At 44.0% G+C, this 16904-nt stretch overlaps 1 protein-coding gene across 1 annotated transcript in view; it reads left to right on the top strand.

Moving 5' to 3' along the window:
• LOC106586886 (rab-like protein 3) overlaps positions 1–16904 on the top strand; it is a 45237-nt gene that overhangs the window by 22587 nt on the left and 5746 nt on the right. The window contains 1 exon segment of the mRNA XM_045707447.1: positions 13423–13571. The gene's annotated coding sequence lies outside the window, so the exon portion shown is untranslated.

Here is a 16904-nt window from a genome sequence, read left to right on the forward strand (position 1 = left end):
ACACCAGACAGATGAAGACCTAGCTAGCCAGTAACTAGCTAAAACCAGACACAGATGAAGACCTAGCTAGCCAGTAACTAGCTAACACCAGACACAGATGAAGATCTAGCTAGCCAGTAACTAGCCAACACCAGACTCAGTTGAAGACCTAGCTAGCCAGTAACTAGCTAACACCAGACAGATGAAGACCAAGCTAGCCAGTAACTAGCTAACACCAGACAGATGAAGACCTAGCTAGCCAGTAACTAGCTAACACCAGACAGATGAAGACCTAGCTAGCCAGTAACTAGCTAACACCAGACACAGATGAAGACCTAGCTAGTCAGTAACTAGCTAACACCAGACAGATGAAGACCTAGCTAGCCAGTAACTAGCTAACACAGATGAAGACCTAGCTAGCCAGTAACTAGCTAACACAGATGAAGACCTAGCTAGCCAGTAACTAGCTAACACAGATGAAGACCTACCTAGCCAGTAACTAGCTAACACAGATGAAGACCTAGCTAGCCAGTAACTAGCTAACACCAGACACAGATGAAGACCTAGCTAGTCAGTAACTAGCTAACACCAGACAGGTGAAGACCTAGCTAGCCAGTAACTAGCTAACACCAGACACAGATGAAGACCGAGCTAGCCAGTAACTAGCTAACACCAGACACAGATGAAGACCTAGCTAGCCAGTAACTAGCTAATACCACACAGATGAAGACCTAGCTAGCCAGTAACTAGCTAATACCACACAGATGAAGACCTAGCTAGCCAGTAACTAATAACAAACACAGATGAAGACCTAGCTAACCAGTAACTAGCTAATACCACACAGATGAAGACCTAGCTAGCCAGTAACTAGCTAATACCACACAGATGAAGACCTAGCTAGCCAGTAACTAATAACAAACACAGATGAAGACCTAGCTAGCCAGTAACTAGCTAACACCAGACAGATGAAGACCTAGCTAGCCAGTAACTAGCTAACACCAGACACAGATGAAGACCTAGCTAGCCAGTAACTAGCTAACACCAGACGCAGATGAAGACCTAGCTAACCAGTAACTAATGACAGACACAGATGAAGACCTAGCTAACCAGTAACTAATAACAGACACAGATGAAGACCTAGCTAACCAGTAACTAATAACAGACACAGATGAAGACCTAGCTAGCCAGTAACTAGCTAACACCAGACACAGATGAAGACCTAGCTAACCAGTAACTAGCTAACACCAGACAGATGAAGACCTAGCTAGCCAGTAACTAGCTAACACCAGACACAGATGAAGACCTAGCTAGCCAGTAACTAGCTAACACCAGACACAGATGAAGACCTAGCTAGCCAGTAACTAGCTAACACCAGACACAGATGAAGATCTAGCTAGCCAGTAACTAGCTAACACCAGACAGATGAAGACCTAGCTAGACAGTAACTAGCTAACACCAGACACAGATGAAGACCTAGCTAGCCAGTAACTAGCTAACACCAGACACAGATGAAGACCTAGCTAACCAGTAACTAATGACAGACACAGATGACGACCTAGCTAACCAGTAACTAATAACAGACACAGATGAAGACCTAGCTAGCCAGTAACTAGCTAACACCAGACACAGATGAAGACCTAGCTAACCAGTAACTAGCTAACACCAGACAGATGAAGACCTAGCTAGCCAGTAACTAGCTAACACAGATGAAGACCTAGCTAGCCAGTAACTAGCTAACACCAGACACAGATGAAGACCTAGCTAGACAGTAACTAGCTAATACCACACAGATGAAGACCTAGCTAGCCAGTAACTAGCTAACACAGATGAAGACCTAGCTAGCCAGTAACTAGCTAACACCAGACACAGATGAAGACCTAGCTAGCCAGTAACTAGCTAACACAGATGAAGACCTAGCTAGCCAGTAACTAGCTAACACCAGACACAGATGAAGACCTAGCGAGCCAGTAACTAGCAAACACCAGACTCAGTTGAAGACCTAGCTAGCCAGTAACTAGCTAACACCAGACAGATGAAGACCAAGCTAGCCAGTAACTAGCTAACACCAGACAGATGAAGACCTAGCTAGCCAGTAACTAGCTAACACCAGACACAGATGAAGACCTAGCTAGACAGTAACTAGCTAATACCACACAGATGAAGACCTAGCTAGCCAGTAACTAGCTAACACAGATGAAGACCTAGCTAGCCAGTAACTAGCTAACACCAGACTCAGTTGAAGACCTAGCTAGCCAGTAATTAGCTAACACCAGACACAGATGAAGACCTAGCGAGCCAGTAACTAGCTAACACCAGACACAGATGAAGACCTAGCTAGCCAGTAACTAGCTAACACCAGACAGATGAAGACCTAGCTAGCCAGTAACTAGCTAACACCAGACAGATGAAGACCTAGCTAGCCAGTAACTAGCTAACACCAGACACAGATGAAGACGTAGCTAGTCAGTAACTAGCTAACACCAAACAGATGAAGACCTAGCTAGCCAGTAACTAGCTAACACGGATGAAGACCTACCTAGCCAGTAACTAGCTAACACAGATGAAGACCTAGCTAGCCAGTAACTAGCTAACACCAGACACAGATGAAGACCTAGCTAGTCAGTAACTAGCTAACACCAGACACAGATGAAGACCTAGCTAGTCAGTAACTAGCTAACACCAGACACAGATTAAGACCTAGCTAGCCAGTAACTAGCTAACACCAGACACAGATGAAGACCTAGCTAGCCAGTAACTAGCTAATACCACACAGATGAAGACCTAGCTAGCCAGTAACTAGCTAATACCACACAGATGAAGACCTAGCTAGCCAGTAACTAATAACAAACACAGATGAAGACCTAGCTAACCAGTAACTAGCTAATACCACACAGATGAAGACCTAGCTAGCCAGTAACTAGCTAATACCACACAGATGTAGACCTAGCTAGCCAGTAACTAATAACAAACACAGGTGAATGCCTAGCTAGCCAGTAACTAGCTAACACCAGACACAGATGAAGACCTAGCTAGCCAGTAGCTAGCTAACACAGATGAAGACCTAGCTAGCCAGTAACTAGCTAACACCAGACACAGATGAAGACCTAGCTAGCCAGTAACTAGCTAACACAGATGAAGACCGAGCTAGCCAGTAACTAGCTAACACCAGACACAGATGAAGACCTAGCTAGCCAGTAACTAGCTAACACCAGCACAGATGAAGACCTAGCTAGCCAGTAACTAGCTAACACCAGACACAGATGAAGACCTAGCTAGCCAGTAACTAGCTAACACCAGACACAGATGAAGACCTAGCTAGACAGTAACTAGCTAATACCACACAGATGAAGACCTAGCTAGCCAGTAACTAGCTAACACAGATGAAGACCTAGCTAGCCAGTAACTAGCTAACACAGATGAAGACCTAGCTAGCCAGTAACTAGCTAACACCAGACACAGATGAAGACCTAGCGAGCCAGTAACTAGCTAACACCAGACACAGATGAAGACCTAGCTAGCCAGTAACTAGCTAACACCAGACTCAGTTGAAGACCTAGCTAGCCAGTAACTAGCTAACACCAGACAGATGAAGACCTAGCTAGCCAGTAACTAGCTAACACAGATGAAGACCTAGCTAGCCAGTAACTAGCTAACACAGATGAAGATCTACCTAGCCAGTAACTAGCTAACACAGATGAAGACCTAGCTAGCCAGTAACTAGCTAACACCAGACACAGATGAAGACCTAGCTAGCCAGTAACTAGCTAACACCAGACAGATGAAGACCTAGCTAGCCAGTAACTAGCTAACACCAGACACAGATGAAGACCTAGCTAGCCAGTAACTAGCTATTACCACACAGATGAAGACCTAGCTAGCCAGTAACTAGCTAATACCACACAGATGAAGACCTAGCTAGCCAGTAACTAATAACAAACACAGGTGAATGCCTAGCTAGCCAGTAACTAGCTAACACCAGACACAGATGAAGACCTAGCTAGCCAGTAACTAGCTAACACAGATGAAGACCTAGCTAGCCAGTAACTAGCTAACACCAGACACAGATGAAGACCTAGCTAGCCAGTAACTAGCTAACACAGATGAAGACCGAGCTAGCCAGTAACTAGCTAACACCAGACACAGATGAAGACCTAGCTAGACAGTAACTAGCTAATACCACACAGATGAAGACCTAGCTAGCCAGTAACTAGCTAACACCAGACACAGATGAAGACCTAGCTAGCCAGTAACTAGCTAACACCAGACACAGATGAAGACCTAGCTAGCCAGTAACTAGCTAACACAGATGAAGACCTAGCTAGCCAGTAACTAGCTAACACCAGACACAGATGAAGACCTAGCTAGCCAGTAACTAGCTAACACAGATGAAGACCTATCTAGCCAGTAACTAGCTAACACCAGACTCAGTTGAAGACCTAGCTAGCCAGTAACTAGCTAACACCAGACACAGATGAAGACCTAGCGAGCCAGTAACTAGCTAACACCAGACACAGATGAAGACCTAGCTAGCCAGTAACTAGCTAACACCAGACTCAGTTGAAGACCTAGCTAGCCAGTAACTAGCTAATACAGATGTAGACCTAGCTAGCCAGTAACTAGCTAACACCAGACACAGATGAAGACCTAGCTAGCCAGTAACTAGCTAACACCACACAGATTAAGACCTAGCTAGCCAGTAACTAGCTAACACAGATGAAGACCTAGCTAGCCAGTAACTAGCTAACACCAGACACAGATGAAGACCTAGCTAGCCAGTAACTAGCTAACACAGATGAAGACCTAGCTAGCCAGTAACTAGCTAACACCAGACACAGATGAAGACCTAGCTAGCCAGTAACTAGCTAACACAGATGAAGACCTAGCTAGCCAGTAACTAGCTAACACCAGACTCAGTTGAAGACCTAGCTAGCCAGTAACTAGCTAACACCAGACTCAGTTGAAGACCTAGCTAGCCAGTAACTAGTTAACACCAGACAGATGAAGACCAAGCTAGCCAGTAACTAGCTAACACCAGACCGATGAAGACCAAGCTAGCCAGTAACTAGCTAACACCAGACAGATGAAGACCAAGCTAGCCAGTAACTAGCTAACACCAGACAGATGAAGACCTAGCTAGCCAGTAACTAGCTAACACCAGACAGATGAAGACCTAGCTAGCCAGTAACTAGCTAACACCAGACACAGATGAAGACCTAGCTAGTCAGTAACTACCTAACACCAGACAGATGAAGACCTAGCTAGTCAGTAACTAGCTAACACCAGACAGATGAAGACCTAGCTAGCCAGTAACTAGCTAACACCAGACAGATGAAGACCTAGCTAGCCAGTAACTAGCTAACACCAGACACAGATGAAGACCTAGCTAGTCAGTAACTAGCTAACACCAGACACAGATGAAGACCTAGCTAGCCAGTAACTAGCTAACACAGATGAAGACCTAGCTAGCCAGTAACTAGCTAACACCAGACACAGATGAAGACCTAGCTAGCCAGTAACTAGCTAACACAGATGAAGACCTAGCTAGCCAGTAACTAGCTAACACCAGACTCAGTTGAAGACCTAGCTAGCCAGTAACTAGCTAACACCAGACAGATGAAGACCTAGCTAGCCAGTAACTAGCTAACACCAGACACAGATGAAGACCTAGCTAGTCAGTAACTAGCTAACACCAGACACAGATGAAGACCTAGCTAGCCAGTAACTAGCTAACACAGATGAAGACCTAGCTAGCCAGTAACTAGCTAACACCAGACACAGATGAAGACCTAGCTAGCCAGTAACTAGCTAACACAGATGAAGACCTAGCTAACACCAGACTCAGTTGAAGACCTAGCTAGCCAGTAAGTAGCTTACACCAGACACAGATGAAGACCTAGCGAGCCAGTAACTAGCTAACACCAGACACAGATGAAGACCTAGCGAGCCAGTAACTAGCTAACACCAGACACAGATGAAGACCAAGCTAGCCAGTAACTAGCTAACACCAGACCGATGAAGACCAAGCTAGCCAGTAACTAGCTAACACCAGACAGATGAAGACCAAGCTAGCCAGTAACTAGCTAACACCAGACAGATGAAGACCTAGCTAGCCAGTAACTAGCTAACACCAGACAGATGAAGACCTAGCTAGCCAGTAACTAGCTAACACCAGACACAGATGAAGACCTAGCTAGTCAGTAACTAGCTAACACCAGACAGATGAAGACCTAGCTAGTCAGTAACTAGCTAACACCAGACAGATGAAGACCTAGCTAGCCAGTAACTAGCTAACACCAGACAGATGAAGACCTAGCTAGCCAGTAACTAGCTAACACCAGACACAGATGAAGACCTAGCTAGTCAGTAACTAGCTAACACCAGACACAGATGAAGACCTAGCTAGCCAGTAACTAGCTAACACAGATGAAGACCTAGCTAGCCAGTAACTAGCTAACACCAGACACAGATGAAGACCTAGCTAGCCAGTAACTAGCTAACACAGATGAAGACCTAGCTAGCCAGTAACTAGCTAACACCAGACTCAGTAGAAGACCTAGCTAGCCAGTAACTAGCTAACACCAGACACAGATGAAGACCTAGCGAGCCAGTAACTAGCTAACACCAGACACAGATGAAGACCTAGCGAGCCAGTAACTAGCTAACACCAGACACAGATGAAGACCTAGCTAGCCAGTAACTAGCTAACACCAGACAGATGAAGACCTAGCTAGCCAGTAACTAGCTAACACCAGACACAGATGAAGACCTAGCTAGTCAGTAACTAGCTAACACCAGACACAGATGAAGACCTAGCTAGCCAGTAACTAGCTAACACAGATGAAGACCTAGCTAGCCAGTAACTAGCTAACACCAGACACAGATGAAGACCTAGCTAGCCAGTAACTAGCTAACACAGATGAAGACCTAGCTAACACCAGACTCAGTTGAAGACCTAGCTAGCCAGTAACTAGCTAACACCAGACACAGATGAAGACCTAGCGAGCCAGTAACTAGCTAACACCAGACACAGATGAAGACCTAGCGAGCCAGTAACTAGCTAACACCAGACACAGATGAAGACCTAGCTAGCCAGTAACTAGCTAACACCAGACTCAGTTGAAGACCTAGCTAGCCAGTAACTAGCTAATACCACACAGATGAAGACCTAGCTAGCCAGTAACTAGCTAACAAACACAGATGAAGACCTAGCTAACCAGTAACTAGCTAATACCAGCACAGATGAAGACCTAGCTAGCCAGTAACTAGCTAACACCAGACACAGATGAAGACCTAGCTAGCCAGTAACTAGCTAACACAGATGAAGACCTAGCTAGCCAGTAACTAGCTAACACCAGACACAGATGAAGACCTAGCTAGCCAGAAACTAGCTAACACAGACACATGAAGACCTAGCTAGCCAGTAACTAGCTAACACCAGACTCAGTTGAAGACCTAGCTAGCCAGTAACTAGCTAACACAGATGAAGACCTAGCTAGCCAGTAACTAGCTAACACCAGACACAGATGAAGACCTAGCGAGCCAGTAACTAGCTAACACCAGACACAGATGAAGACCTAGCGAGCCAGTAACTAGCTAACACCAGACACAGATGAAGACCTAGCTAGCCAGTAACTAGCTAACACCAGACAGATGAAGACCTAGCTAGTCAGTAACTAGCTAACACCAGACACAGATGAAGACCTAGCTAGCCAGTAACTAGCTAACACAGATGAAGACCTAGCTAGCCAGTAACTAGCTAACACCAGACACAGATGAAGACCTAGCTAGCCAGTAACTAGCTAACACAGATGAAGACCTAGCTAACACCAGACTCAGTTGAAGACCTAGCTAGCCAGTAAGTAGCTTACACCAGACACAGATGAAGACCTAGCGAGCCAGTAACTAGCTAACACCAGACACAGATGAAGACCTAGCGAGCCAGTAACTAGCTAACACCAGACACAGATGAAGACCAAGCTAGCCAGTAACTAGCTAACACCAGACCGATGAAGACCAAGCTAGCCAGTAACTAGCTAACACCAGACAGATGACGACCAAGCTAGCCAGTAACTAGCTAACACCAGACAGATGAAGACCTAGCTAGCCAGTAACTAGCTAACACCAGACAGATGAAGACCTAGCTAGCCAGTAACTAGCTAACACCAGACACAGATGAAGACCTAGCTAGTCAGTAACTAGCTAACACCAGACAGATGAAGACCTAGCTAGTCAGTAACTAGCTAACACCAGACAGATGAAGACCTAGCTAGCCAGTAACTAGCTAACACCAGACAGATGAAGACCTAGCTAGCCAGTAACTAGCTAACACCAGACACAGATGAAGACCTAGCTAGTCAGTAACTAGCTAACACCAGACACAGATGAAGACCTAGCTAGCCATTAACTAGCTAACACAGATGAAGACCTAGCTAGCCAGTAACTAGCTAACACCAGACTCAGATGAAGACCTAGCTAGCCAGTAACTAGCTAACACAGATGAAGACCTAGCTAGCCAGTAACTAGCTAACACCAGACTCAGTAGAAGACCTAGCTAGCCAGTAACTAGCTAACACCAGACACAGATGAAGACCTAGCGAGCCAGTAACTAGCTAACACCAGACACAGATGAAGACCTAGCGAGCCAGTAACTAGCTAACACCAGACACAGATGAAGACCTAGCTAGCCAGTAACTAGCTAACACCAGACAGATGAAGACCTAGCTAGCCAGTAACTAGCTAACACCAGACACAGATGAAGACCTAGCTAGTCAGTAACTAGCTAACACCAGACACAGATGAAGACCTAGCTAGCCAGTAACTAGCTAACACAGATGAAGACCTAGCTAGCCAGTAACTAGCTAACACCAGACACAGATGAAGACCTAGCTAGCCAGTAACTAGCTAACACAGATGAAGACCTAGCTAACACCAGACTCAGTTGAAGACCTAGCTAGCCAGTAACTAGCTAACACCAGACACAGATGAAGACCTAGCGAGCCAGTAACTAGCTAACACCAGACACAGATGAAGACCTAGCGAGCCAGTAACTAGCTAACACCAGACACAGATGAAGACCTAGCTAGCCAGTAACTAGCTAACACCAGACTCAGTTGAAGACCTAGCTAGCCAGTAACTAGCTAATACCACACAGATGAAGACCTAGCTAGCCAGTAACTAATAACAAACACAGATGAAGACCTAGCTAACCAGTAACTAGCTAATACCACACAGATGAAGACCTAGCTAGCCAGTAACTAGCTAACACCAGACACAGATGAAGACCTAGCTAGCCAGTAACTAGCTAACACAGATGAAGACCTAGCTAGCCAGTAACTAGCTAACACCAGACACAGATGAAGACCTAGCTAGCCAGTAACTAGCTAACACAGATGAAGACCTAGCTAGCCAGTAACTAGCTAACACCAGACTCAGTTGAAGACCTAGCTAGCCAGTAACTAGCTAACACCAGACACAGATGAAGACCTAGCGAGCCAGTAACTAGCTAACACCAGACACAGATGAAGACCTAGCGAGCCAGTAACTAGCTAACACCAGACACAGATGAAGACCTAGCTAGCCAGTAACTAGCTAACACCAGACAGATGAAGACCTAGCTAGCCAGTAACTAGCTAACACCAGACACAGATGAAGACCTAGCTAGTCAGTAACTAGCTAACACCAGACACAGATGAAGACCTAGCTAGCCAGTAACTAGCTAACACAGATGAAGACCTAGCTAGCCAGTAACTAGCTAACACCAGACACAGATGAAGACCTAGCTAGCCAGTAACTAGCTAACACAGATGAAGACCTAGCTAACACCAGACTCAGTTGAAGACCTAGCTAGCCAGTAACTAGCTAACACCAGACACAGATGAAGACCTAGCGAGCCAGTAACTAGCTAACACCAGACACAGATGAAGACCTAGCGAGCCAGTAACTAGCTAACACCAGACACAGATGAAGACCTAGCTAGCCAGTAACTAGCTAACACCAGACTCAGTTGAAGACCTAGCTAGCCAGTAACTAGCTAATACCACACAGATGAAGACCTAGCTAGCCAGTAACTAATAACAAACACAGATGAAGACCTAGCTAACCAGTAACTAGCTAATACCACACAGATGAAGACCTAGCTAGCCAGTAACTAGCTAACACAGATGAAGACCTAGCTAGCCAGTAACTAGCTAACACAGATGAAGACCTAGCTAGCCAGTAACTAGCTAACACCAGACACAGATGAAGACCTAGCGAGCCAGTAACTAGCTAACACCAGACACAGATGAAGACCTAGCTAGCCAGTAACTAGCTAACACAGATGAAGACCTAGCTAGCCAGTAACTAGCTAACACCAGACAGATGAAGACCTAGCTAGCCAGTAACTAGCTAACACCAGACACAGATGAAGACCTAGCTAGCCAGTAACTAGCTAACACCAGACACAGATGAAGACCTAGCTAGCCAGTAACTAGCTAACACCAGACACAGATGAAGACCTAGCTAGCCAGTAACTAGCTAACACCAGACACAGATGAAGATCTAGCTAGCCAGTAACTAGCTAACACCAGACAGATGAAGACCTAGCTAGACAGTAACTAACTAACACCAGACACAGATGAAGACCTAGCTTGCCAGTAACTAGCTAACACCAGACACAGATGAAGACCTAGCTAGCCAGTAACTAACTAACACCAGACACAGATGAAGACCTAGCTAGTCAGTAACTAGCTAACACCAGACAGATGAAGACCTAGCTAGCCAGTAACTAGCTAACACAGATGAAGAGCTACCTAGCCAGTAACTAGCTAACACAAATGAAGACCTAGCTAGCCAGTAACTAGCTAACACCAGACACAGATGAAGACCTAGCTAGTCAGTAACTAGCTAACACCAGACAGGTGAAGACCTAGCTAACCAGTAACTAGCTAACACCAGACACAGACGAAAGGGGAAACATATAAGGATATTTTCCATAGATGAATAGGGTAAACTTTTTATTATATTGGCTGACACCCTACAGTCAAGTTTTGGCACCGGTTGAGTAGCTATCAAGCTATATAAACCACGCCACCTCTAATAACACTCCTTCTCTGACGTTGGGTAGTAGGTCATACTTATTTAAATTAGGTAAGAGAATATCATGTTACCATTGGTGTATTAAAATGAGAGAGTTAGGGTGATGTCTCCCTATCCCTTGAATAATCCTGCCTCCTGAAACCAAGTGTTTGACACGGGAGAGGGGATCAGTAACTTAATGATCAAACTTTATCAATGTAGAAGCAACAGTCATTTTTCAGACTTTGGTCATCATACTTTGATCTGGTTTCATCCAAATATCATCACATTTCATTAAAAACTTGATTTTGACTGTTCATGACCTTTAATGCACTAAAGCCTGTGGATTCCTCTCCTTTCCTGCCTAAGCAAGTAGTTTCAGACTAAATCAAGATACGTGCTGCTTTTAAATCAGCATTTTATCGCAGAAGAATTTTAATTTGAAAGAAATGGTGGTATAACTGGCCCTGGTCAGTCAGCTGACTGCTCTTCCCCCAGACAGCCTTCAGTTGGCTCAATGGAAGATCAATCAACCTCGAGTGAATCTTTGTTTTCACTTTAGCAATTTTCTGCTGGTGGTATGCTAGACGCCTTGCTTAAGATGTAAAGAAATACACAGGAGTTGATGTACAGTACATGTAGTTCGCTATATACAGTAAAGAGACAACATGGAGGCTATATACAATAAAGAGACAACATGGAGGCTATATACAGTAAAGAGACAACATGGAGGCTATATATAGTAAAGAGACAAATGGAGGCTAGATATAGTAAAGAGACATCATGGAGGCCATATACAGTAAAGAGACAACATGGAGACTATATACAGTAAAGAGACAACAAGGAGGCTGTATACAGTAAAGAGACAACATGGAGGCTATATACAGTAAAGAGACAACATGGAGGCCATATTCAGTAAAGAGACAACATGGAGACTATATACAGTAAAGAGACATCATGGAGACTATATACAGTAAAGAGACATCATGGAGACTATATACAGTAAAGAGACAACAAGGAGGCTGTATACAGTAAAGAGACAACATGGAGGCTATAAAGAGACAAATGGAGGCTAGATACAGTAAAGAGACAACATGGAGGCCATATACAGTAAAGAGACAATATGGAGGCTATATACAAGGGGTACTGGTACCAGGTAAATGTGCTGGGGTACAGGTTAGCTGAGGTAATTTGTACATGTAGGTAGCTTTATACAAGGGGTACCGGTACCAAGTCAATGTGCGGGGGCTACAGGTTAGTCTTTTTCGGTTATTGTACCACCAACTGAATTTTGCTCTGCCAGGACAGCTTCAAAAGTAACCCCTCATATGCTTTTTACCAGTAAGCGTAGGGTCTCATGAGTCTTCTCAAGGGTTCCTTGTGTATAGGCCAATATCTTTTTGAGCTTCAATCTACCTTTACAGCCTGGCAGAAAGCCTTTGTTGAATTGAAGCTGTTTAATGCAGGTAAATCACATTAAAAAACATTCTGATGATTTGTGCACTCATTGATCATATCTGGGCATCTGGATTGACGACAGGCTTTCCTACACAAAACATGTTGACGAGTTAGTTAAGAAATTGAGAATTCAAATAGGCTTCGTGTACAGGAACAGATCATGCCTTTCATTAAATATCAGAAATAAATCATTCAATCAACATTTATTCCACAATCAACTATGGCAGTATGATCTAGACCAGGGGTGAGCAATTCCAGTCCTCCAGGGCCTGATTGGTGTTACACTTTTCCCTCCATCCCTAGCAAACACAGCTGATTTAAACTAATTGCATACTAAACTGAAGATCATGATTAGGTGATTATTGGAGTCAGGTGTGTTAGCTGGAGCCTGGGGCAAAACTGTGACACTAATCAGGGCCTCGAGGACTGGAATTGCCCAACCCCTGATCTATATGAATGCAGCTTCCACTGTATTGAAGTCCTTATACACAGTTTACCATAGAGCACTACGTTTTAATAATAAGGGCGATAGGTTCAGCACACATCTCTGCATTTTGTATCAAAAAGTAGACTGTCCCTCTTTGAGGTCTTGTAGATCGATGCATTGCACTTTGTTTATGAAGCCCTCTCCCATAAACTCCCATCATACCTTACTACATTGTTGACGTACAGGCATATGGCTGCCGGACCCGGGCTCAGGGATGGCTAATATTGGAGATCCTGTAAAAGAGACCTTGGTCTCAGTGTGACTTCCCTGTTTAAAGAAATAATACTAATAAAAACAATTTAAAAAACGTATATAGTGCAATGCTGAAAGAGGAAGATGGGGGGGGTTTCAATTGCTTCTGCTGAGTGGGACAATGCCTGAGATCCATTGACCAACTCTATATCTCTCTCTTGCTCTCTCTCTTTCTCTCTCTCTCTATACAGTGGAGAGGGTGAAGAAGGAGGCAGCAGAACAGGCTCGGAGAGTGGCAGAAGAGCAGATTCAGATTCAGCAACAGCTGATGGAAAAGATTGAGAAAGATCGAGAGATCACCAAACAGGAATATAAACAAGTGCTGGAGGCCAGACTTAAGGTATGGAAGGAAGGAGAGGGAGATGTTTTCTTATCTAGACAAAAACCTTTACCATACCATCTTCTTAGCTAGCCAGTTCAAATAATGACTGCAAATTATGACAACGTATTGACTGCAGCCAACTTGTATTCATTATAACAGGAAAATGAACACGTTACAAGATAATTATTTACAAGTTGCTGACAAATTCGTTAGCAACAAACTGCTCAATTCTTCAATGTTTGAGTGTAGCCTTCCACCAACTGCTGCTTTCAGATCTTGCCATAGGTTTGTGAAGAGATTCAGATATAGACTCATTGCTGGTCACTCCAGTGTTTATTCTTGAACCATTCCTGGGTGCTCTTTGATGTGTGTTTGGGTTGTTGTCCTGCTGGAAGAACCACAACCTTCAACAGAGACCCAGTTTTTGGACGTATTGCACTCAAAAAACCCTGATTATCTGCTGATTTAATTATGTCTTGCACATGTTCAATACCCCCAGTACCAAAGGCAGCAAAGCAACCCCAAAGTATTATCAAACCTCTCCATCCTTGATCTGATTCAAGATGGTGCCAACAGACACAGTTGCCCTGTTTCTAGTTTCTAGCCAACTTTGCAATATTGTAAAACATTTTGTCGTACGTTTCTGGTATAATTTTCTACAACCGACAATAACTATTGAACATTAGATCACTCACCACAAATTAGACTTCTCTGGACCGGATCCTTTGTTTGGACTTCCTGAGGGAGCGCCATCCATCCTGGGTGTTCAACCAAAATGACACCTCCGGAGGAGAGGAAAGAGAGGTGGTGTTCTCGTCAGAAGGAAGGCAAACCGTCCACTGCTTCCCAATGTATTACTTGCCAATGTTAAGTCTCTGGACAATATGGTAGACGAGCTCATGGTGAGGTTCTCCTTTCAGAGAGACAACAGGGACTGTAACATACTCTGTTTCACGGAATCATGGCTTTCTCCGGATATTATGTCCATTTAGCCAGCGGGGTTCTCCGTCCATTGCGCAGACAGGACAAAATAACTCTCCATGAAAAACAAAGACCGAGGGTTAAGTTTCATGATTAATAACTCATGGTGTGATTGTGGCAACATCCAGGAAATTAACCTCTTACATCTAGATGTTCCGCTAGCGGAACACCGCTCCAATATCCAATGATAGGGTGTGGCGCGAATTACAAACACCTCAGAAATCCCAAAATTTAAATTTTTCAAACATATGACTATTTTACACCATTTTAAAGACAAGACTCTCCTTTATCTAACCACATTGTCCGATTTCAAAAAGGCTTTACCACGAAAGCAAAACATTAGATTATGTCAGGAGAGTACCCAGCCAGAAATAATCACACACCCATTTTTCAAGCTAGCATATAATGTCACAAAAACCAAAACCACAGCTAAATGCAGCACTAACCTTTGATGATCTTCATCAGATGACACTCCTAGGACATTATGTTATACAATACATGCATGTTTTGTTCAATCAAGTTCATATTTATATCAAAAACCAGCTTTTTACATTAGCATGTGACGTTCAGAACTAGCATACCCACCGCAAACCTCCGGTGAATTTACTAAATTACTCACGATTATCGTTCACAAAAAACATAACAATTATTTTAAGAATTATAGATACAGAACTCCTTTATGCAATTGCGGTGTCAGATTTTAAAATAGCTTTTCGGTGAAAGCACATTTTGCAATATTCTGAGTAGATAGCCCGGCCATCATGGCTAGCTATTTTGACACCCACCAAGTTCGGCACTCACCAAACTCAGATTTACTATAAGAAAAATTGGATTACCTTTGCTGTTCTTCGTCAGAATGCACTCCCAGGACTTCTAGTTTACACCCAATGTTGTTTTGGTTCCAAATAATCCATAGTTATATCCAAGTAGCAGCGTTTTGTTCTTGCGTTCAAGACACTATCCGAAGGGTGACGTGCCGGCGCATATCGTGACAAAAAAATGCAAAATATTCCATTACCGTACTTCGAAGCATGTCAAATGCTGTTTAAAATAAATGTTTATGTGATTTTTCTCGTAAAATAGCAATAATATTCCGACCGGGAGACGTCGTTTTCGTTCAAAGACTGAAAATGTAAAATGCACTCTTCATGTGCACGCGTGCACCCGTTTCATTGTTCTCAGATCAACCACTATCCAAATGCGCTACTGTTTTTCAGCCAGGGACTGCAGAGTCATCATTCTCCGTTCTGGCGCCTTCTGAGAGCCTATGGGAGCCTTAGAAAGTGTCACGTTACAGCAGAGATCCTCTATTTTCGATAGAGATGACAAAGAAGGCCAAGAAATGGTCAGACAGGGTACTTCCTGTACAGAATCTTCTCAGGTTTTGGCCTGCCATTTGAGTTCTGTTATACTCACAGACACCATTCAAACAGTTTTAGAAACTTTGGAGTGTTTTCTATCCAAAGCTACTAATTATATGCATATTCTAGTTTCTGGGCAGGAGTAATAACCAGATTAAATCGGGTACGTTTTTTATCCGGCCGTGAAAATACTGCCCCCTATCATAACAAGTTAAGACCTTTTGTTCACAGAATCTGGAATGCCTCACTATCAAATGCTGACCCCATTACCTCCCAAGATAATTTTCAGCAGTTATTGTTACAGCCATGTATATTCCCCCTCAAGCTGACACCACGTTGATACCCAAGGATCTGTACGGGGCTTTGAACAAACTGGATACTGCATTTTCTGAGGCCACATTTGTCGCTGGTGACTTTAACATACGGAATCTGAGGAAAGTGCTTCTGGTAATGCAAACGAAACATTGCTTGACCCTTGACCCGAGACAGCTACAAGGCTCTCCCTTTGGCAAATCAGATCACGCCTCCATCCTGCTGTTTCCCACCTATAGGCAGAAAGTCAAACAGGAAGGACAATTTGGAATCTACGCCAAAGGACTGTTTTGATCAGGTAGACTGGGATATGTTCCCGGGTCTGGGTTGCTTCCCGATCAAAGAGGCAGAGCCGCTGACTGAGTTGCTGACGTTGTCCCCCACAGCTCATGAGGACTTTGGGCTCCCTGTCTCAATGGCCGACATGAGTAAGTCTATTAAGCTTGTTGACCCTCGCAACACTGCCGGACCGGACGGAATCCCAAACCGCGTCCTCAGAGCATGCACAGACCAGCTGGCTGTTGTATTTATGGACATATCTTCCAATCCCAGTCTGTTGTCCGCACATGCTATAAGATGTTCACCATTGTTCCTGTACCCAAGCAAGCTAAGGTAAATGGAACTAACTGATTATTGCCCCGTTGTACTCACTCTGTCATCATTACGTGCTTTGCGATGCGAGACAAGGATCACATCA

The sequence above is a fragment of the Salmo salar genome, chromosome ssa25, assembly GCF_905237065.1.
Source record: "Salmo salar chromosome ssa25, Ssal_v3.1, whole genome shotgun sequence".
Taxonomy (NCBI): Eukaryota; Metazoa; Chordata; class Actinopteri; order Salmoniformes; family Salmonidae; genus Salmo; species Salmo salar.